The sequence below is a fragment of the Rhinolophus sinicus genome, linkage group LG13, assembly GCF_036562045.2.
Source record: "Rhinolophus sinicus isolate RSC01 linkage group LG13, ASM3656204v1, whole genome shotgun sequence".
NCBI lineage: Eukaryota > Metazoa > Chordata > Mammalia > Chiroptera > Rhinolophidae > Rhinolophus > Rhinolophus sinicus.
The window spans coordinates 4056366-4078083 of record NC_133762.1 but is presented as its reverse complement, the minus strand read 5'-3'; the positions used below and the strand labels follow the sequence as shown (position 1 = coordinate 4078083).

Here is a 21718-nt window from a genome sequence, read left to right as displayed (position 1 = left end):
AAGGATCTAAAATGCCAATTATTTGGTGAATTTTTCATTATAAAATATCTCTTCGGATTCTCACTTCAATCTAACTGTCAAGGGGCTGTGGGGCAAAATTTGGTGTGTAGTCTTAAGATATTAAGAATCAGGGCATCACTTCATGTTGCTTAAAAAGAATTTTTTAAAGAGGGGATTGGATTTGTTCTCTCATTATAAAAATAATACATGTGGATTCAAGAAAAATTGAAAAAAGAAAAAAAAGCAGTAGGAAAAAAAAATTACCCAGAGTCCCATTGTCGTAAACACAAGTACAGTTGGCTTCTTGGTGTGTCTCTTCTGGGTTACTCTGGGCTTCAGGGAGTTGACCTTTATTAACTTAGAATGGTGTGTGTAATTTTGTGTCCTGCTTTTCCCTCCTAACCTGTATTGGTCCCCTAGCTCCTGTGACCAACTGAAACATTGCTTTATATGGGAGCCCTATCTAAAATGATGCACCTAACCCTTATTGTCCTGTGGGACGTTTGGGGACATTTGGGTTGCTTCTAGTTGCTCACTGTCACCAAAACAGCAAGCATTTCCATCTTTTTGGTTTTGAGGTTATTTCCAGAAAATAGATTTACAGAAGTGAGATGACTGAGTTTGAGCATTTTTAAACCTCTTCGCATGGAGTGCCCGATTAGCAGCTATATATCTTTTAACACCAGGAGCATAGCACTCATATTGTGGCTAACAATGAATATTTGTTAAACTCTAAGTACCTAGCAGGTTCAGTGCCTTTATGAAATAATCTTGTTTAATCCTTACAACAACCAATGAAAATGATACTTTTATCTCCATTTTATAGCTGAGATCTAGAAACCTGGTCAAGGTCAACAACTTGTAAATGGTAGAACTGCAATTTGAACTCTGTCTTAACTCTTGAACTCTCTTGTCCTTAAAGACTAGGCCATTCTGTCTCTTGTCCTTAAAGACTAGGCCATCCTGTGGGCTTTGAGAGCGCCTGTGTGTTGGGTTTAAGGGGGCCCTTGTGTTTGTACCCGCAGTCCTGTTAGCGGTTCAACGTGGTACCTGGCTCAGCAGACATTTTGTTCAGTTGCTTGAGTATTTTTTTCCTCCATTGAAAATGCCCAAAGGCTTGCTAGGGTGATGTGTCTGGAAGACTTCTTTGCGTATAAATCAAATTATGAAAGGGGAAAAGAATTTGCCTATTGACATTGCCCAGCACTAAATGTTCTCAGACTGTTTGACTTGTGTCTTTTGAAAACTTCTTTTTTTCAGACGTATGGTTTTTTTTTTTCATTTGCGTGTTAGAAAGGCCTTCCTTTGGTAGCATGAGATCCAGGCGACGTGTAGGGAAGAACGCTGTACCCGATTTTTGGGTAGCGCCTCTACCTTTCCGGGGCGCTCTCAGCTCCATTTCCCAGCTGCCTCTCCTCTCAGCAGTCCTGAGGTTTGAGGGTAAGGGCAGGGACTTTGGGTCCATTTGGGGCTTGCTGTGTGTCCTCTGAAAAAGCCCCTCAGGACATTCTGCCCTGTCCCCCTCCTGGTCAAGAGCTGATGATTTAAATGAGTGCCTCTCCACCCTGGTTCCCAGAATCACTGGGAAGCTTTGAAAACTGCCAGTACCAGGCACCACCCAGACCCACTCAGCAGCCTCTGGGAGGGAGGGGCAGGCATGGGCACTTCTTAAAGGCTCCCCTCCCCATCAGGATTCTAACTTGCAGCTGTGCTTGAGAGTGGACTGGTCTACAAGGCTTCAGGTCCATAGAGCAGCACCTCTCAGATTACAATGTATATGCAAATTTCCTGGGGATTTGGTGAAATGCAGATTCCCACTCTGTAGGGCTGGGGCCCCAAGAGTCTGCATTTCTAAAGGCTCCTGGGTTGTGCTGATGTGGTGCTCAACTGATAGAGTGGCAAGGCTGAGATGGATGATGACGGCTTTCCGAGGTGCCCAGGGATCCCCAATGATTCTTGCAGGTCCTAGAGACCTGAGCTGATGGACCCTGGACAGACCTAGAAGCAGCCCTGCCTCTGGACTTGATGGAGGACCGACAACCGGAAGGAAAATGTCTGCGTGCCCTGATAGGCCAAAGCAGACACTCCCCAGCCCCCACTGTCCCCTTGAAGGCCCGTGTCCTCACCGTAGGCTGCGGCCTGTCAGCTTCCTCTCCCTGGCAGCTAGGGGCACCAGGTTGAAAGGAACAGGTTCAGAGAGTCTCTTCTGCCCCAGGGGCCTCTTTCCACAGTCGAATCTCAGGACTCCCACATCGGTGTATACTGGCTGTGCTTTTTCATGCCCGCATAACTCACCTTGTGTTTTTTCCGGCTGGGGGACCAAGATTGTATGAGTTGTTTGTCAGCTGCCGTGTGCTGCCAGGGGGTCAGTGTCTGCCTATCCTGTATTTGTGCCACACAATTGTGTCCCAGGAAGGTATGTCGCAAGCTTATTAGCACGGTCACCTTGCCTGTGAGTTGACAGAACTAGAATCAATGAAACACTGGGCCGGGTTGCAGGGCAATGTATTTTGACAAACATGCATTCTTCCGCGTCTGTCTGACACTAGTCAGAGTGGAAAAACCTGTCCTGCCAGCCCAAGTGAGGCTCCTTGGAAAGTAGAGAAGTGAGGAAACTTCTAGATACTTCAGTCTGAGAACGCTTGGCAAGACTCTTCTGGACCATGGGGGGTGAGGGATGCTTGGACAGACAGCACAGGGCGGCCCACCCCCCCACCTGTCTGTGAGGGGTCCTCACTTCAGCTGCCACCTCAGAGCAAGTCCTCCACTGGACCCAGCATGGACCAGAGAAGGGGAAGGAACATTCCAGAGGGTCTGCAAATCCCAGGTTTTTACACAGCTACTTTCAATGTCCTTTTCTTTTTCCTTTGGCTTTTTCAAATCTGTATTAAAAATAACTTCTTAATATAAGAGCCAAGTGGTTTCCTCAAGTGGGAGCTCTTCCTACCTTCCAGAAATACAAGTAGGAAATAGACAGAAATAGGAAGTGGGCTTTCTTGGCCAAGTGCTGTCAGAAATCCTACAAGGGGCAGGTCCACGTTGATGAGTGCCTTTCAGCGCGTAACCGCCAGCCCACATCTTGAACCTGATCCTGAAGTCAATAGCCTGCTTATGTCTGCTGGGCTGTGTTCACACGCTGGGAGCAAGGAGGGGTGGACAGGGCTTTGTCATGGTCAGTGGCCACCCTCCTCCAGCCTGGCCTTAGGAGCAGCACTGGGACCTCCAGGGAGCATAGCTTGAATGAAGTGAAAGGGAGAGAGGCTGAGCAGTGGCCCGGGGTGAGGGGTTGAAATGGCTGTGGGCACCCTTCCATGTGGGCAGCAGTTAAGATAGCTGTGCTTTGTAGCGACAAAGCCGTGCATAACTACGGAAGCCCTGGGTTTGTGGGGCTTTTAACATTAACCTTAATCTGAGGCTTAGATCTGCTCCTGATTATTTGTTCAGCATATGCTTGATTACTCCCAGCAATGGGGAGCTGACTACCTGTCAAATAACACCAGCCTTTCTGTGGGCAGCTCTGTTAGGACGTGTATACTGCAGAAACCTGTCCTGTTCTCATTGCATTCAGCTCCACCCGTTTAAGCTGATTGGAAACCCTCAACCCCTTTTCTTGACATAACTGAAAACTGATGCCTTGCTCTCCCTGTGAATTCCTTTTAAGACTGAGTAAACCATCCCTCTATCTGCAAAAGCATACAGCAAGCAACTTCACACATTTCACTCTGGTTATCACTGAGCTTTGTTTCTTAGTCTGTGGATTGGTCATTAGGCCATGACCGCCTGGCCTCAGGGGAAGAGCTGCCTCCCATCCCTGAGGTGGGCAGGCTCTCGGGAGCATCCTAGGGGGCCAGAGCCTGAAGCTCACCTAGGGACTCAGCTTCCACCCACTGCCATCCTTTCCCCACCCCACATTTTCCCCCAAGATCCCTTTCCGAGGGGAGGGCAGGGGAGCCCCGCCTGATGGTCTCTGTGCCCACTGGCAGCAGCCCAGGCCCACCTGGCAGGCATTCAGTGGCCAGGGCAGATGTTCTTTCCGCCTTGGGTCTTGGTCCCCATGAAGAGGTCAGTGTCCTGCGAGCAGGGAGGTGCCTGCATGACACCCCCACGTCCTGTTGCAGAGGGACAAGGATTGTGTCCACCTGCCTGATTTCTTGGTCCACGCGAGTAAAACCCTGAAGGAGCCGTAATTAGGGATTTTTATGAAATTGTGTAGTTCTCTGGGAACTACATTAACATATAAATCCAAACTCTAGTGTATGGCTTTCACACAGATTTTCAGGAACCCCAATGAATGAAAATAGGGGGCTTCCACTATTCCTTAGAAGTCCCAGGGCTGACTCCCTTCACCGTCCTGGCCACCCCTGTGTTCAGTTTGTCCAGATTCCACTTAACCATCATGCTATTTGTTGAGTGACGTTTGTCATAAAGAAGAAAAGAAAAGAAAGAAAAAAAACAAAACAGGAATATGCATCTCAGAATCCTTCGGAGCCTATATAACCCTGATGTTATAGAAAGAATCACACATGAGTGAGAAAGTTGTATTTTCAACTGTAAGAACTTTTTAGGATGACACTTCATATGATAATTCTTGCCAGGATTGTGCTGAGCTTTTATCTCGTCCAGCCGTCTTCATCGTGGCCAAGGCACATCACCAGGTGTTTGGTTGAAGATCACCTATCTGGTCATTTCAGGAAAACCAAAAACAAAAATAACTTAATTTGGACGCTTGGAATTTGACAGAGATTTAGAGATATTTCAAGCCATTGAAAAGTTGTAGCCCATTATTTTGAACCGTGTGATAATGCAAATTTAAGGTTAGAGTTTGAAAACAAAAGGACAAGAATGAGACTCTTAAAGTTCCTTTAGGAGCTTGTTTTGGACCTGTGATGGCCATGCAAGTTCTTATAGACAAGCGGGTGGCCCCCACCTGTGGGAGTCAAAGGTGGAGGGAGGTCAGCACAGGCCCCTCAGGCGGTTCCACCCCCACCCCAGCTGCTAAGATCAAAAGGCTCCAGTGGGCAGTTGCTCACGTCTCTGCAACTCTGCAACGTCACCAGCATTCTGGGTTCAAAAGCAGAAAGCAAGCAAACAGCCCACGCCTCATAGTGGGCAGGAAGCTCCCTAAAGCTCAGAAAACGTTGTTTGTGTGTAATTACATACTTCTCATAAAACATTCAAATGTCACAGATAGGGCCACAGTACTCCTTGATCTTCTGTCCTGCCCAGGAGTTAGCTGGCTGTGTTTCCTTCCTAACCTCTTCCTACACTCGTGCGCACGCGCGCGCACACACACTTCTTTTTGCATGTTTCTGGTTTGATGTTGATAAAAGTAAACTGGCATCTTAAGATGATTAACCATAGAGCTGGGAGGACTATGGGTGGAGCTGGGCCCCTTGTTAACTCTCTAGTCCTGACTTTCTGTTAAACTTTGTGGTAACTTCTGGGGGAGGGATTCATATAAAATATGGAGACCATCTTGGGATCGCCCTCTCCCCTCTGTGCACGTGGGCAGCAGTTGAAACACCGGCCAGCAAGTGTGCATTTGCACACTCCTTGGTGGCTTTGTTTCTTTTTGTTTTCCTGAATAAAGTGCTCTTTTGGTGGGCTACCTGGAGAATTATTTTGTCTAGTCGACAATCTGCGTGACATTCAATGGTGCATATGTTGTGCAACTTTTTTCCTTGAGTTATTTATGTCTTGGAGGTTTTTGTTTTTTCACGTGAACCAGATTCGATAGTGTGAATACAACAATGTTTATTTAACCATTCTCCTATTAAAGGGCTTTTAGATTCTTTCTAAATGTTGCGTGTTATCCTCAGAGTCGTCTGTGCCCCAGCAGAGCTGCAGGATCAAAGAATAACGTTATGATCAGTGTAATACATACCCCTCTTTAAATAAGCAAGTGATACAGAAAGGACTATACTGCAAAGCCCCAACTCCCAAAGTGGGTGCTGTTTCCTGGTTCTAGTTATTCAGATCATTACCGTTTCCCTATGTATGGAGGAAGAAGCCTGCACCCCCATGGAGACATTGTCTGTTGCTGCCATGACAGATGATGGTTTCCTTCACTTTTGTCCCATATCTTGCTGCTGCTCCCTCCCCACGTAATTCCATCAGTGTTGACTCACCTCCAGATTGCATTTGTAACATTAGATGATATGTCCCCATCCCTGTGACTTGGCCTGGGGACTCAGTGTCATCCTTGTTCTGTAGGGCCCAGGAGGTGAGCACCTCTTTCCTTCTTCTTACTTCCATCTCCCTCTCACCCTGTACTCCGAACTCTTACTTTGAGCCTTTGTTTATCTGGAGTATATCATCAAGAAAGCTAAGAAAGGGCTTATGGAGACACACATAAGAGATTCGGCCTTCCTGAAAGCGTGTTCATTGGGCCCTCTGCTGTGATCTCAGCTAGAACTTGTCCACCTTCAGAACTTGGAAGAGCCTGCTCTGTGGTCCGCTGATGGGGTTTGATTCTCATTGCTTAGTGGGTGCCCTGCCTTTTCCTCTCTAGAAGCTCTTAAAATCTTCCCGTGGTTACTTGGTCTTCTGAAATTTCATAACAAAAGACCAGGGGAGGGTTTTTTCTCATTCATGCTGTTTGACACTTGTAGGCCACAAGTGTATCCCTTTCAGGCCTAGGAAAGTCCTCAAGTTAGTAATGTTTTCCTCCTCTGCTTTTTCTCTTTTTTGTTTTGTTTTGTTTTCTTTGTTGTTGTTTTTTTTGAACTCTTATTAGTTAAGATAATGTGTTGCTTTTCTTTCCTTTCACATTTCCCAACTATTCTTCTTCTTAAAGTTTGAGAGATGCCCCTGACTTTACCTCCTGACCTCTGAGCCCATTAAACATTTCATTTTGGCACTCATTTTTAATTTCTAAAAACTCTTTCCAGTTCTTGACTGTTTCTTTTCATAGCCTTTTTCTGTTCCTGTGTTATATATGCATTCAGTGTCTTCTTGAAGTCTGAGGATCCTAACTGCCAAATTTCTTTTATTTTGATGTTGTTCTTACTATCTTCCCAGTTAATCTTAAAATGTATTTCTTACTATCAAATTCATTTATTAAAATCAACATTTTTACAATGCATTCCGGATAAATCAATAATTGTGTGATTCAAAGCGTTATTAGGGAAATTTGCAATCAGCTGATTCTGTAAGGCAAAGCATGTCTCTAAGTTATGTGGGAACCAGCTTCCTACGATGCTACGAGAAGTCGGCAAAACACTGGCAGAAACATATTTTTTTATTGGCACCAATCTTTGAAGTTCTTTTGAATGCTCTGCATTACCTCCATTTCTCCTAAGGCCTGGCTTTTTGTCTGTCCTTATTAATTCAGCATTATCATTTCAATGCTCAAGCATCCATGGTGTACACATTGTTCTAGATTCTGAGGACAGAGCTACTGTGTGGCCTCTGCTCTCATGGGGCTTGTAATGTGAGCCAGACAGTGAAGAACAGGGGAAAATTCAGAGCGATGCTTGATGAAGACACCTTATGGCAAGGTGGTGTGCTCAAGAGGTACCATATGGCTCTTTTATTTTATTTTTTTCTGTTGCACTAATAGGTTTTCTTTTTTTTTTTTTTAATTTATTGGGGTGACACTTGTTAGTAAAATTACATAGATTTCAGGTGTACAATTCTGTACTACATCATCTATAAATCCCATTGTGTGTTCACCACCCAGAGTCAGTTCTCCTTCCATCACCATATATTTGATCCCCCTCCCACTCCCCATCCCCCTTACCCTCTGGTAACCACTAAACTATTGTCTGTGTCTATGAGTTTTTGTTTCTCATTTGTTTGTCTTGTTCTTTTGTCGTTTTTGGTTTATATACCACATATCAGTGAAATCATATGGTTCTCTGCTTTTTCTGTCTGACTTATTTCGCTTAGCATCATACTCTCACGATCCATCCATGTTGTCACAAATGTTCCTATGTCATCTTTTCTTACCGGCGAATAGTATTCCATTGTGTATATGTACCACAACTTCTTTATCCATTCATCTATCGAAGGGCATTTTGGTTGTTTCCATGTCTTAGCCCATGTGGCTCTTTTTAATTGTTATGAGGAAACTCCTCTTGGAGGATGTGATACTGACTGTCAGATCTGCTTCATTATCCTCTGATGGAGAAGTGGCTCATAGACTAGGTGACGTCTCCTTGTGGTCCAGCTGGTTTTCATAGTGAAGCCATCTTAGGCCTGAATAGGAATCCTGTTTTTTTTAATAAACTCAAACACAAAAAAATTATTTTAAAAAATTCTTTCATTTAATTTACAAAGTAACATCATCTTCAGATACCACATGTGTGAGGTTATTTACATGGTGCCACACATCGAGTTATGTTTTTTTTAGGATGTGTGCTTACACAGGTATTATAAAAACTCTCTGTTTTAAATTGAGCCTTCTTATTAATATGTTCCTAAAATAGATGTGTACATAAGCTCTCCGAGTCTGTGTAATGACTTGCCAGACAAGTGATTTGTTTGTGTGCAAACCAAGCTTTCTCCACCCAGTGCAATATGTTTGCTTGACTGCTTGTGTCTTTTTATGACATTTTTGCCTTTTAGAAAATTAGTAAATAAAGCAAGTATATTTTTATTTGTATGTATTTTTAATATAATACAGAAGAAAACCGGAATAGAGATCAAAGATTATCAAAAGATTTAAAAAAAAAAAAAGGAAGAACTCTGGAAATTCTGCATTAGGGACTTTCTATCACAAAGACCTCTCATCTCTTCCCTTGCACAGCGCGCTTCTCGCTGGTCCATTCCTATCTGAGTGTGTCTCTCTGACACACACTTTGTACCTACGAACTGGGGCTGGAGCTCCCACAGCCCCTGCCCAGTGAACTTTCTGGGATATAAATCTAATCCTGTAATCCAGTTCTCCCACCGGCTTTTCGCTTGCAGATGGGGTGGGGTGAGGGTGCTTGGCTCCACCCCTGGAGCTCTGCGGTGACCTCTCCTCTCTGCGGTGACCTCAGTCACCTACTCCTGTCCCTTAGTGCCCCGCCCATGGTTGTCTGTCCTGCCTGGGCTGGCTGCTTACGTGCTGGCCGTGGGCTGAAGGCGGAGACAGCAGGGCCACAAATGCCTCATGTGTCTATCAGAGATGGTACAGGCAGCACAGTGCAGTCTCGCCCCACCTCACCCGTCCAGTCCTTCCTTCCACAGTGATGAAGCCTTGTGGGGCCTGGTGAATACCGTGGAGCACCGTGGGAGTCAGAGCAGGGAGATGAATGGACACTGGACCCAGTGCCCCACCTTCCAGAAGCTCCCTAAGCAGGAGGGACGGCTTGATTCTCCCTCCTGGCCTGGCTGCCTAAAACCAAGTAATGATGTGTGTGTGTGTGTGTGTGTGTGTGTGTGTGTGTGTGTGTGTGTGTGTTGGGGGTGGGTAACAAAAGGCAGAGTCTCCCAGTGGGCACAGAGACCTCTGCAAGCTGGCCCTACATAGCCAGATATGGCTGTTTCACTGGACTTCTGAGTGCCTTTGGGACCCTTCATCACATTTTTATTTGCCGCATAGCCCCAAGAGCACATCCCAAGGAGCTTCTCGTTGGACCGCTTCCTAATTTCTGCTCTCCATCCTGGCCCAAACGTAGCCATTATTCTGAAGTCGGTGTGAACTCTTTGCAGTGTTTTAAACAACTGTTAAATATGTGTGTGCCCAAAACTACATCGTATTATTTCTGTCCCGCCAGGAGGGTCCCCTGGGCATGGCCACCTGGTACACAAGGGGTCAGCAGAAGTTCCACGTCACCCCCAGGCTGGGTTAAGGAAGAGGCTTCATTGAGGGAGAGGAAATCACGAAGCCTAGGTCTGCCAGATGGGTTGCACGTGGTCGCCAGTCTGTGGTCCTTGCACAGGGAGGCGTCCAGGGCATCTGATGGACAGAAGAAGGTTCCAGTCCTGTGCAGGGCCCAGCAGGAGTGTCCCTCCCAGAAGCCTAGCCTGCCGATGGCATGCCAGGTGTGGATGCTGGCTTTGTAGAGGGGACAAATTGGGGCTGTGGAAACTGAGCTTGGTGTCGTCCCCTCAGCTGACTCAGCGTCCAAGTTTGAAGAGTGGCAACCAGGGTCATGTTTCGGCAATTCCGTGCCTGTCAGATCATTTTCCATATTTAATATGTTTAAATGAACATTTTTGCACTGTGCCAATCTTTCTGTAACTTAATTTTTCAATCAACATTAAGTTTGTACAGTAGAAGAGCTGGGCAGGTGACCCTTGAACAATACGAAGGTTAGAAGTGCCTTCCATGGTGGAAAATCCTCACCTAACTTTTGACTCCCCCAAAACTTAACTATAAATAGTCTACTGTTGATCTTACCAATAACATAAACAGTGAATTAACACATATTTTGTATGTTATATATATTATATACTGCATTCTTACAATAAAAGTAAGCCAGAGGGGCAACATGTTATTAAGAAAATCACAATGAAGACGAAATACAGTATTTATGAAAAAAAACATGTATAAATGAACCCACGCATTTCAACTCGTGTTGTTCAAGAGTCCACTGTATTTTGTGAGAAACTGGATAAAACCTTTTGTCTTTAAAACCATTAGGCCTGGTGTTTTTTACATAGATAGATTTATTTATTTATTTATTTACTATTTATTGTTGATTGCATTTCTTTAAAGGTTATAGGTTTATTTAAACTTTCCATTTCTTCTTGAGTTCATCTTGGCAATACATTTGTCTAGCTAGTCACTCATTTAATCTAGATTTTCAAGTGTATTAGCATAAAGTTTATAGTGACTTCCGGATTTAAAGTATATTTTAGACTATTTTATTCATTTTCCATATAAATCATATACTTGATATAAAATTCAGAAGTACAAAAGGAAATACAATGAAAAGTATTCCCTCCCACCCTGGTCCCCAGTCTTCCAGTACCCTCTCTTCCAAAGAATCAGAGAAAATAATTAGTTCCCTTTCTCGTTATTTCTCTGGACTCTCACAGATTCTTAGGCCTAGATTCAAAATGGCTTTTTTCTTTACATAAATCTTTTAAAGTTTTGACGCAGAAATTTTATTTTCAGTTGTTTCCTGTTTTAAAATATTTTTTTCAATTATAGCTGATATATAATATTACATTATGTTCAGGTGTACAACATAGTGATTAGACATTTCTATAAATTACAAAGTGATCCCCTGATAAATCTAGTACCCACCTTACACCATACATAGTTATTACAATATTATTGACTATATTCCTTATGCTGTACCCTACATCCCCGTGACTACTGTGTAACAACCAATTTGTGCTTCTTAATTTCTTCCCCCTTTTCACCCATATCCCCAACCCTTAATCCTTAAGTCTCTTCATTTCTACCTTTCTCCCTCACTTCTTTTTTCCTCGCGATTTAGTTCATAAAACCTCACTGCTTGCCCTCTGCAGTTTTCCACAGTCTGGATTTTGGTAATTGGCTCTGGTGTGTTAGTTAACATGCCCTTCTCTCCTCTGTGCTTTCTTCTAGAGATCGAGGTTTGATTAGAGTCAGACAGATGTTTTGACAAGAACACGAGATAGCAAATTGTGTACTTCCTGTGACATGATCACAGGCGTCAACTAATGTCTAATTGTCTCCCTTTGATATTGAGATTTTTCTGTCCTTTCAGGTGTTGTCGGCCTGATAATTCAATATAAAGGTCCTCATGGCTTTTCAGCATTTCACATAATGGTTTGATTAGTCAGCATTCGTTGCTTAGATCAGTTATTTCATTCAGGGTTTCAGAGTGATGATAGAATCTAAGTCTGTCATTCCTTCTTCACCCAACTGAAGTCTATCTCTAAAGGACTTTCTCTCATCAACTCTGTGGTACTTTGAGTTTCCGTTCGATGGGAAAGTGAGGATAAACGAAGCTTCCCTTAACTTATGTGTTCCTTTTTCTGAAAATGAATCGATCCCCTAGCATCTTTTAAAGGCAACTAATGAGGATTGTTTTCTTTGTATCATTAACTCATGGATTTTAACGTACTTGATTTTTGATGCTAAAATGATTCATCTTTGGCCAGCAGAAGCCTCTTTGGGTTGGTTCCTTTAATTTTTCACATGACCCCAGGAGACTTTGATAACTTCCTTGCTTTCTGATGTGACAAGATATTCCAGGCCTTGTGGTCCTGTCCAAGACTTGCCATCTGCCATTTCTCCAAAGAGGCCCATTGTCATTGGAGATTTTAGGATTAATTCTCTACTGCATAGTTTTGTCTCCTTTCTCATTCCAGACCTTATCGATCAATCTTTTAATAAGATTATTTCATGAATCCTTTGAAAGAACCAGCTTTGGGTTTTGTTGTTGCTCTTTTTTATTTCTTTGCTTCTATTTAAATAATTTCTGCTTGTCCTTTGTTTTCTTCTCTTTTCTAAATTTACTCCCCCTTTTGCAACTTCTCAAGTCATATTCTCTCACTACTGAGGATTCATCTTTGTTCACCTTGAGAATTTTTCTTATTTATTTGCGTACATAGCTCTGGAATTTTTATTAACACACATTTGGAAAGCTCCAAGCATCGTCTTCCATGCCTCTTAATTTTTTATCTGTACTTTCAACCTCTCTGCGTCTTGGTGCTACTCCCTCTGCTTGCTCTTCCAGGTTGTTGATTTGTCCTCCAGCCCCGTCCATTCTGCTCCGCCATCCATCTACTGCGTTTTACAGTTCGAGTCTTCTAGTTTTAATGTCTGAGCTTAAATTTTAGTCGATACTTCTTTACGGATGCCATGTCCTCCTGTATCTCTCCAAGACGTTCATATTTATTCTGAGGTCTTGTTCTTGCTTTACTAACACTGGTTCTGGGTGGAGATGGGCCCCTGAGATGCTGGAAAGCCAGAGCCTGAGATTTTGCTTAGGAAGCTCAGGCACTGACTCTCTTCCTTCTGGATAAGGGTGATGGTTGCTGAAATCAAGTTTAATCATGAACCAGGAGAGCCCAAAGTTTGCCCACTCTCCCTTATTTCAATGACTGGGTTATTCATGCAGGTTTCTTCCCTGAGCAGTAAAGTAAGGGTCCAGCAAAAGTGCAAGCCCTCTGATCTGATAAGACCCTGCGTGCTCATCCATAGTCACTGTCAGCTGCTCACTTCCCCTTGGGGCCTCTGAGGCCCAAGGGGGCTGCGGTGAGGTATGCTACGTTTTCTCCTGCCCTGGATGGTCATTGCGGTTCCAGTGGTTCTGGGTCCTTAGCTACATAAGCAGGACACTTGATTTAGTTTTATTTCTGGTGGGGGGGTGAGATGTGGGTCTTTTCCTGCTGATCCATCGCCTGTCCTGATTGCTGGCTCAGTTGGTGAAGTTGGGTGCTTCTCCTTTACGGTGTTCATCTTCCTCAAAAGTTTCTGGGTATGTGGTTGGGAGTTGATCTTTGTGTTGGGATTCCCCATAGCTGCCTGGAAACGCAGCACTGGTCATTGCAGCCCGCAGAGAGGGGGCAGGGAGACTGCAGTATGCCTGGGAGCATACCAGGAGTGTGTCTCCTGGGTGGGGGATGCCACGTGCCTCCTACCACCTGAGGCTCCTCACGTCCTCTCTGGCATATACGGGGTGAGAATCCTCGGCCCCTCCATGAGTCTCCTGCTGGTGGCCTAGGGATCGTCCTGCTTCCCGTATACACCCCAGGCAGCCTCAGAGCACCCCCCAAGCCTTCTCCACCGTGTGCACCGTGGTTTCTGGCCATCTTGGGTCACCTTGTTTTCCTGTGGTAATATAGCTGGTTCGTAAGTTTTTAAAAATACGTTTTATGATTTCAAAGTATTTGGGGCCGGTGGTGGTGGCTACAACCAGGGGTCTGTCTGCTGCCTTCCTCTCATGGTCTAGCATCTCTGAGGTGTGCTGGGAAAACTGAGTGACAGTTCTGGCTTTGCAGTTGGAAGGAGCAGGTTTTAGTCCTTATCTGTAACACAGGCGTGGAAATTCTGTTTGCAGAATGAGTAGCTCCAGGACAGGGGTTCCAGGTAGGTAGCCCCTCGGTAAATGTCCATTTCTGTCTCTTTCCCTGTTGGGCAAGTTGCACAGCGGCACCAGGAACCCCTTGCTGTTAGTGAACATGATAATAATAGTACAATGAATAAAAAAAAAAGAGGGTCCCTTTGATTTTATTTGGCTCTAAACCACTGAAATCACAGAATTTAAAACATGGCTGATGCTCATTTTCTTTTTTTTATATTTTTTATTTTTTATTTTTTTATTATTTTTTTTCTTATTTGGGAAAGGGGAACAGGACTTTATTGGGGAACAGTGTGTAATTCCAGGCCTTTTTTTTTCCCCAAGTCAAGTGATGCTCATTTTCAAATGTGTGTGTAGCTGAAATGTGATGACCCCAAATCTAATCATTAAATTGCTTAATTAAGACGAGTTAATGAAAGTTTTAATCAAATATGTTTTCATTTAAGTGAAAATCTTTCCTTGCCGTGTCTTCAGAATGCACTTGGGAGGGGGGCAAATGAGCAAAATCTGTATGTCTCATGGAAAAAAACAAAGCAAACTCCTCGTAAAGCTTGAAGTTGTGATATTCATGGGTCTCTTTTAAATGCTCAGCCACTAGCCATCCACAGGGAGGACGAGTCAGAGAGAAATCGTGGCAACAGGCCATGGTAGCCCAGCCCAGGCGTTCTTAGGATGTTTGTGGTTCCGGAGGAATGGGAGAGCACCGTCTGTTTAACCATCAGAAGATCACTCATAAAAATGAAGAGCCAGATTATTGTCTGGCCAGGGTTTGTACTAAACTTGAAGAAGTTTGTACTACGTGAGCGGGCATTTCCATACAGGGAAAATAGCTGTGACTGGGGCGTCCGCGGAGCAGCACGGGTCCAGCTCAGACACACACTTAAAAGCCCTCACGCCCACGCGTGCGGCTCCCAGGAATGTTAACTCCGGCTCAGACTGAAGATCTGAGTTTTTTGTCTTCGGTCAAGGGCAGGGGAGGAGTTCGTGTCTGTTAAGCATTACTTTTGACACAGATGTGTCTGTAACATTTGCTTTTAACCTTTTGGTGGCCATGTGGTAATTACCCGTTGGGTTCCCCTCCGATCCACGCATGAAGTACATTGGCTTACAACCCTGCAAGCCACAGAGGACCCCCGATCCTGCTCTTTCTTGCTTCTTTTGTGTGCTGCTTCCGGGTTTGGAGGGCAGATGGCAGCCCCAGTACTGAGGCAAATCAGCTGGAGTCAATTTTTGTTGTTTGAACTTGAGGGTGTGTGTCGCGGCCTGAAGACACGCAGAGGATAAAGGAAGAGTGAATGACCTCATTTTTTTTTTTTTTCCTGGCCAAGATGTTAAAACTTAGTTGTTTGACTGTGGTCACATGGTGCAAAAGTCCCAATCTACACTTCTCAGATGCTTAACATCCTTCCAGAATTTCCTATTTTTCCCTCTTTTACACAAAATGTGGCTGATCACACACACTGGTCTGTACATTGCCAGTTTCTTTCACACATTTGCGCATAAAGGCTATCGTCCTCCTAACCACCTTCACCATCATCGTCATCACTCTGTTGACAACTGCTAGTATTCCATTGTATAGCTGTACCTCAAGTTGTTATTAAGCAGTCTCCCCCTAATAGGCATATGGGCTGTTCCTAATATTTCGTTATAACAAATAATATGATGTCTTTTCACATGTATACAAGCGTATCTATATAATAAATGCCCGAAGTGATGGCTCAAAGGTCATGCTTCCAAAAACCTGCCAGATGTGGCCCGTTTCCCTCCCTGGAGTTTTTCCTGTTCACCCCATCTCCCACAATGCCTGTGCTTGCCTGATTCTCCAGAGGCTTGCCAACAGTGTTTGTTATCAAAATTCAGGGTTTTCCTAATCTGATAGGTAACAAATGGTGTTTCAGTAGTTTTATCAGCATTTCTCTTGTGGTAAGTAACGTTCAGCATGTTTTAGCACATGTCAGAGCTGGCTGTAATTTTTTATTTTTTTTGGACCCTCTCTTCATACCGTTTGCTTATCAATCTCTGAGAGCTCTTTGGTTGTTTCCTTACCAATTTCTAGAAGTTCTTCATGTTGACATTATATCCAGCAGGTGTTAACATATAATTAGATGCCTTATCAAGACCCATTAAGAACCTAGGAAACTGAAATGAAAACTTTGAATGCTTAAGGAGCGATACGTAGAAATGTTTTGTTTTCTTTCTCACTTAATTATTAAATTAATATAAATTAAGTGTAAAGCATCTAGGGGAAATAATGAGATACAGGGCCCATTTGAAGAAAACTTTCAACCTTGGGCAGAAAAAATATTTGAGTAAATAAAATGACATATCTTTCTCTTGTATGGAAAGACTTACGTTGCAAATACGTTAATTCTTCACAAGTTGATTCTATAATTCAATGCAGTAGTAATTAAAATACAAACAGGACTTCTTTTTGGAACATGAAAAAAGTATGATAAATACTTATAGTGCCTATAAACACATGAGAATAGCCAAGAAAATTCAAATGGGAGGAAGGCAGGTTGAGAGGAGTGGGGGAGGTTAGTTCCATCATATGTTAGAATTTATTACGACGCTGCAGCAACAAAAGGCGTTGGAGACTAGAGACAGGACAGAGAGAACAGTGGGACAGAGTGAAAATAGGGCACAATGCACATCAATTTTGCTTTACTCTTTCGAATTCCAAATGAGTGCAGAGAAAAAAGTTTATTTGGTAATAAGCTTGAAATAGCATATTACGTTCTCACTTGCAGACTCAAATCAATTTCAGATGAACCAAAGATTTAAACATAAAAATTAATGCCATGAACAGTCTAGGGAAATGATAAATGAAAATAATTTTGGAGCAAGGAAGGAATGTATTTCCTCAGCATGCTACAAACCTCGACATCATAAAAGAGAAGATTAATAAAAGTGACTGCATAACAATTAGAACTATTCTGTAGCAGAGCTTCTCTCAAGTGACAAACACTGGCACATTCACTGCAGTGCCGAAGGGACTTACAAAGAACTGGAAATGCCCTAAGTGACCTGCAGGGAGGACACAGAAGTGTTGGGTCGCCGCCATGTGCCAATAGAGAAGAGCATTTACATGGGAAAAGCAAGCTGTCCAACGCTATCATCGTATGATCCATTGGTGAGAAAATAGGAGGTGGAGACACAACTCCTGATGTGAGGTCCAGGCAGACCTGAGCCACTGCACGGCCTCCATTAGCACCATGGAAGGAAACTCCAGCCTGGAATCTTAAAACCAAATCAAAAAGCAGCTGAAATCTTTACTAAAGTTTCCTGACAAGCCATCCATGGGGAATTCCATTTGAAACACACGGCCAAGCCTTTGAACTCCTTTGCCCAGACCTTCCCCAGAAGTTGGCAAAATCCATCTCTGACTTCAGTCTCTGATCTCATACTCTCTAGAGACCCCCAGGTGTGTCCCCCAAAGCCAGCCTGTCTTCCTGTGTGCATGTGTCTGTCTGTCTATCTGTCTGCCCCCGCCTCTGCTCTTCTCAGTGCCGGCACCTCAGCACCCTGCCCTGCCCTCCCTGAACCAGGAAGGTGCCCTTGGACTCTGCCTGGGAGGATGGAGAGGTGGAGGTGGGACACCTCCTTGCCGATTATGTCCCTGCCATCAGTAACTACAGGTGCATGGAGGTGATGGAAGGGCATCAGGATAATCCTTGACAGAGTGACCTGTGGGCACAGTGGCAGGCAGGAGGGGAGCAGGCCTCTCCCTCTTCCATATACACGTGTCACATGATGGGCAGAGCCAATCTCGGTGACTCCAAGCTCAGTGCGGCAGTTTCTCCACTGCGCTGCCCAGGGCTGCCACTTGGGGGGCATATTCCAGCTTTTTATTTGCTCCCTGCAGAGCCTCTTGTCTTCCCAGCTCTAGGATGGGGTGAACAGACCCAGCACACAGGGCCCTGGGGACCGGGATGTTGTGTGCCCCCCCCCCCCAGGGGCAGGGAATGGAGCTGCCCTGAGAATCACAGAACAATGGGAGATGACTCCGGAATATAGAGAACTCTTTCCTTCTTACCACTGTAGAGGACTCTTGCGTGGATGCCCCATAGTTGATTTAGCCAGGTCTCTGTAGATGGGCATCTGGATTGCTTCCCCTGCAATAAAGCTACAATGAATTGTCCTGTGTAGACATCATTGTGCATTTTTGCTATTGCATCTTTGGTATGAATTTTTCACAGCCCTAGTGTTGGCTAAGAGGGAAAATGCAGGTGTAATTTTGCCAGATATTGGTGAACTCCACTCCATAGGCGTTACACCACTTTGCATTCACTCCAGCAATGTAAGAGTGTGCCCGCTTCATCATATTAACCCTGTGTGGTATACGTTGCAACATTTTTTCTAATTTGTCATTTATCTTTTTACCTTATTTGTGTGTTTTAGGACACATAGTTTTGTGGCTTTTTTCTTTGTGTTTAAATTTTGTTTGGCCATAAAATGAGCCTCGATAAATTTAAAAGGATTGAAATTATACCAAATATGTTCTCTGACTACCATGGAATGAAATATGACATCAACAGCAGAAGAAAATTTGGGAAATTCACAAATGTATGGAAATGAAAGAACATGCTCCTAAATAACCAGTGGGTTAAAAAAGAAATAACAAAGAAAAATCGGAGCATGCATGAATAAAAACAAAAACACAACATATTATAACTTAGGGATGCAGCTAAAGCAGTGCTTAGGAGGAAATTTACAGTTATAACTACCTATATTAAAAAAGATCTCAAATGAATAACCTGACCTTCCACCTTAAGAAACTAACACAAAGAACAGACTAAATGCAAAGCAAACAGAAGGAAGAACAAAGATTAGAGCAGAAATAACTGGAATAGAGACTACAAAAACAATAGACAAAATCAGTGAAACCAAAAGTTGGGTCTTTGAAAAAAACCAACAATATAACAAACTGTCGCTTAGAACAGGGGTGTCCAAACTGTGGCCCATGGGCCAACTGCGGCCTGCAATCCATTTTTAATTGACCCACAGCAAATTCCAAAAATGTATTTAGTTTACTTAAATAAACCAGTTGAGGCAATATGTACTTCACCTCGAGTGAGTGGCCTGGCTGTTTGTGTATTTTACCGCATATGGCCCTTGGTGAAAAATGTTGAAAAAAGTTTGGACACCCCTGGCTTAGAATGACCAAGAAAACTAAGAGACAAAGCTCAAATTACTAAGATCAGGATTGAAAGGGGGACATCACTACCAACTATACAGAAATAAAAAGAATTATAAAAGAATGCTATGAACAATGAATTGTAGACCAGATGAGGTGGGTTAAGATGGATGAAGACAATCTTTTAAAGTCTATTACCCAAAATGAATTCTAAGGCCACTCAGTTGAACGTTGGCTGACCTCACGCAGCAGCATTTTTAGGTAAGGGCACTGTCAGAGGAAACAGGTGGGCTCTGCGTTTTGGCCAGTACCATTTATGCCAAATGTTTATTGAGTTGCTGGAAAGCATGCAGAGGCCTGACTGTGTCCCCTGACATGTGCCGTCCTGTCTGGAGTTGATGTCCAGGCATTTGGAGTGTATCTGCGCCTGGCAAGCCCAGTGAGGGTGCTCGAAGTATGCCCTTTGTCTTCCAGTATTTGGCCTTGTAAAAAAAACAACAACAATAATATAAACAAAATAGAGTCGGAGCTGCCATCCCAGAGGAACTGCCTTGCATGTCTTATACCTCAAACCTTTGGAATATTAAAATGGCAAAATACACCTAAAGCAAGACTGTGTCTCAAACAACTGTTTGCAAAGATAATAAGAAAGCGGATATTATGACTACCGGACTGATGGCTACCAGGCTGAAAATTAAAAGCATTGGTTAGAATTAGCATCACTGTGTTAGCTTATCTGCACCGGTAGAAATGCCTTCCTTCTATGATATAATTGATGGTATCATTGTTCCCCTCCCCTGCCTTCGCTTCCTAATGGGAACACTGTATTTGGCTTTCTTCCCGAATCAGTGCTTCCCGATTAGCTATTCTTTTTGGATCTCAAATAAATGCTCATTGCCTCTGACTTTGGCCTTTTAATTTTAGGTTAACAGCCTCCACTCACAACGGACGCCAAGCTCAGTAAATAAGATTCAGAAAACCACCAACGTGTCCGTTGGAATTAACATGATTTATCATCTCAGATGCTTGAGGAGTAGGATGTGAGCCCCAGACTTCACAGTTCTGAGACACTGGCCAAATTTCTAACTTCATTTCGGATAGCAATAATAACAGCTAGTTTTTATTGAAAGCCCCCTGAGGGTCAGGGAGTGTTGTGAGCACTTCCCATACTTTAATTCATCTGAATTGTACAACCTCTAATGTGGCTGCTGACGTCATTTCCAGGAAACACAAGGGAGCAGTATAAACATGCATGCCCAACTGGGTGCTAAAGGAGGGTGGCATGGCTGTCACATTCCTCCCCTTCTCTCCATGGCTCTCTGTACACTGGGGCCTCCTTCCTCAGTCCTCAGATGCTTTTATGAACTGGAAAGCCCCAAAGTATTATCTTGACCTGACATAAACCTGACCACTGTTTGCTGACGCGGCCAGACTCTAGAGCAGGTGGGGTGCTGGCCGGGCCGCGGGGCCACCATGGAGCTGTTCGTGGAAAGGAAGGTCCAGAAGGGCCAGCATGTGGCCTTCTCCTTTTTTACCAGGAGAATTGTGTGCCCCTGTGGACCTTCTGAATGAGACCACTGATGGGCAGGATCGTAGGTGAACCCGTTATGCACACGTGGAGCGCCCTGGAGGTTTAATACATTGACTGCAGGCAGATTTTCATGAGCACCTGCTGTGTGCATGGTACAATGGTAGGCACACTTGATGTGAGTAGAAAGAACTTACCAGGGAGAGAGTGGGGCAGAAAGAGGCCGACAGACACTTCATGAGGGGGACGGTCTCGGTCAGGCCAGGTGCTGGCAAAGGGGGGAGAAGGGAGCCCATGGGAAGCCCCCAGTTCTCCCTGAGGAGCACAATGAGTGCTGGGCCTGGAAGGAAGAGGGATGTGTTGATGAGCAGGGGAGTGGCAGGGGCTCCTTCCAAATGGGGAGACAAGAGTGAAGGTGGAGGCGGGGAGCCCTGGGGTTTGGGAGGAAGTGAGTGCAGTGTAGCCACCTCATGGCTGCCTGCAATGGAGGTGAAGGGGCAGACCCCTTGAAAATAACTCCCATTTGTGTGCTAGTCCCTTACTTCCTTTCTTTGTTCTTTTTTTTTTTTTTTGTCATGCATTTTGCAACTTTTGTTAATAAGAAGATGGCAAGATACAAACATCTTAAATACTTGCCAAGACCATGCAGCTGTAGAGCTAGAACTTGAACCCAAGTCTTAGCCTTTGGGTACGGTTCTATTTCTGTCACCACGTGTTTCAGCGCAGTTCATGGCTCTCCTGTAAAAGGCACTACTGGAAAATCTGGGTGCCTCACCCTAAATCGCCCTCTGGATTGAGAGCGTTCCTTCCTTCTCTTGTGCCCAACATTGCCAAGACCGAGCTGGCTTCAGTTACAAATTTTGCTTTGTCAACTTGGAAAGTATATCTTAAAACACAATTTCTCCATCATAGTAACAGAGGAATAACTGGAAAATGCAGAAAGGGGAAAAGATCACCTCAAAGTCTACAACATAAGAAGCCAATATTCTCTATCATTGGGCGGGGCGGCCTTTCCTTCGTGTCACTTTTCTCTTGTTGTCCCTCCATGTACTCAATGTGATAGACATTTTAACGCATTTGATAAGCTTCATAACCACCATT

General features: G+C 44.1%; 1 protein-coding gene across 3 annotated transcripts in view; it reads left to right on the top strand.

Moving 5' to 3' along the window:
• LRRK1 (leucine rich repeat kinase 1) overlaps positions 1-21718 on the top strand; it is a 108136-nt gene that overhangs the window by 5490 nt on the left and 80928 nt on the right. The gene's annotated exons all lie outside the window — the stretch shown is intronic.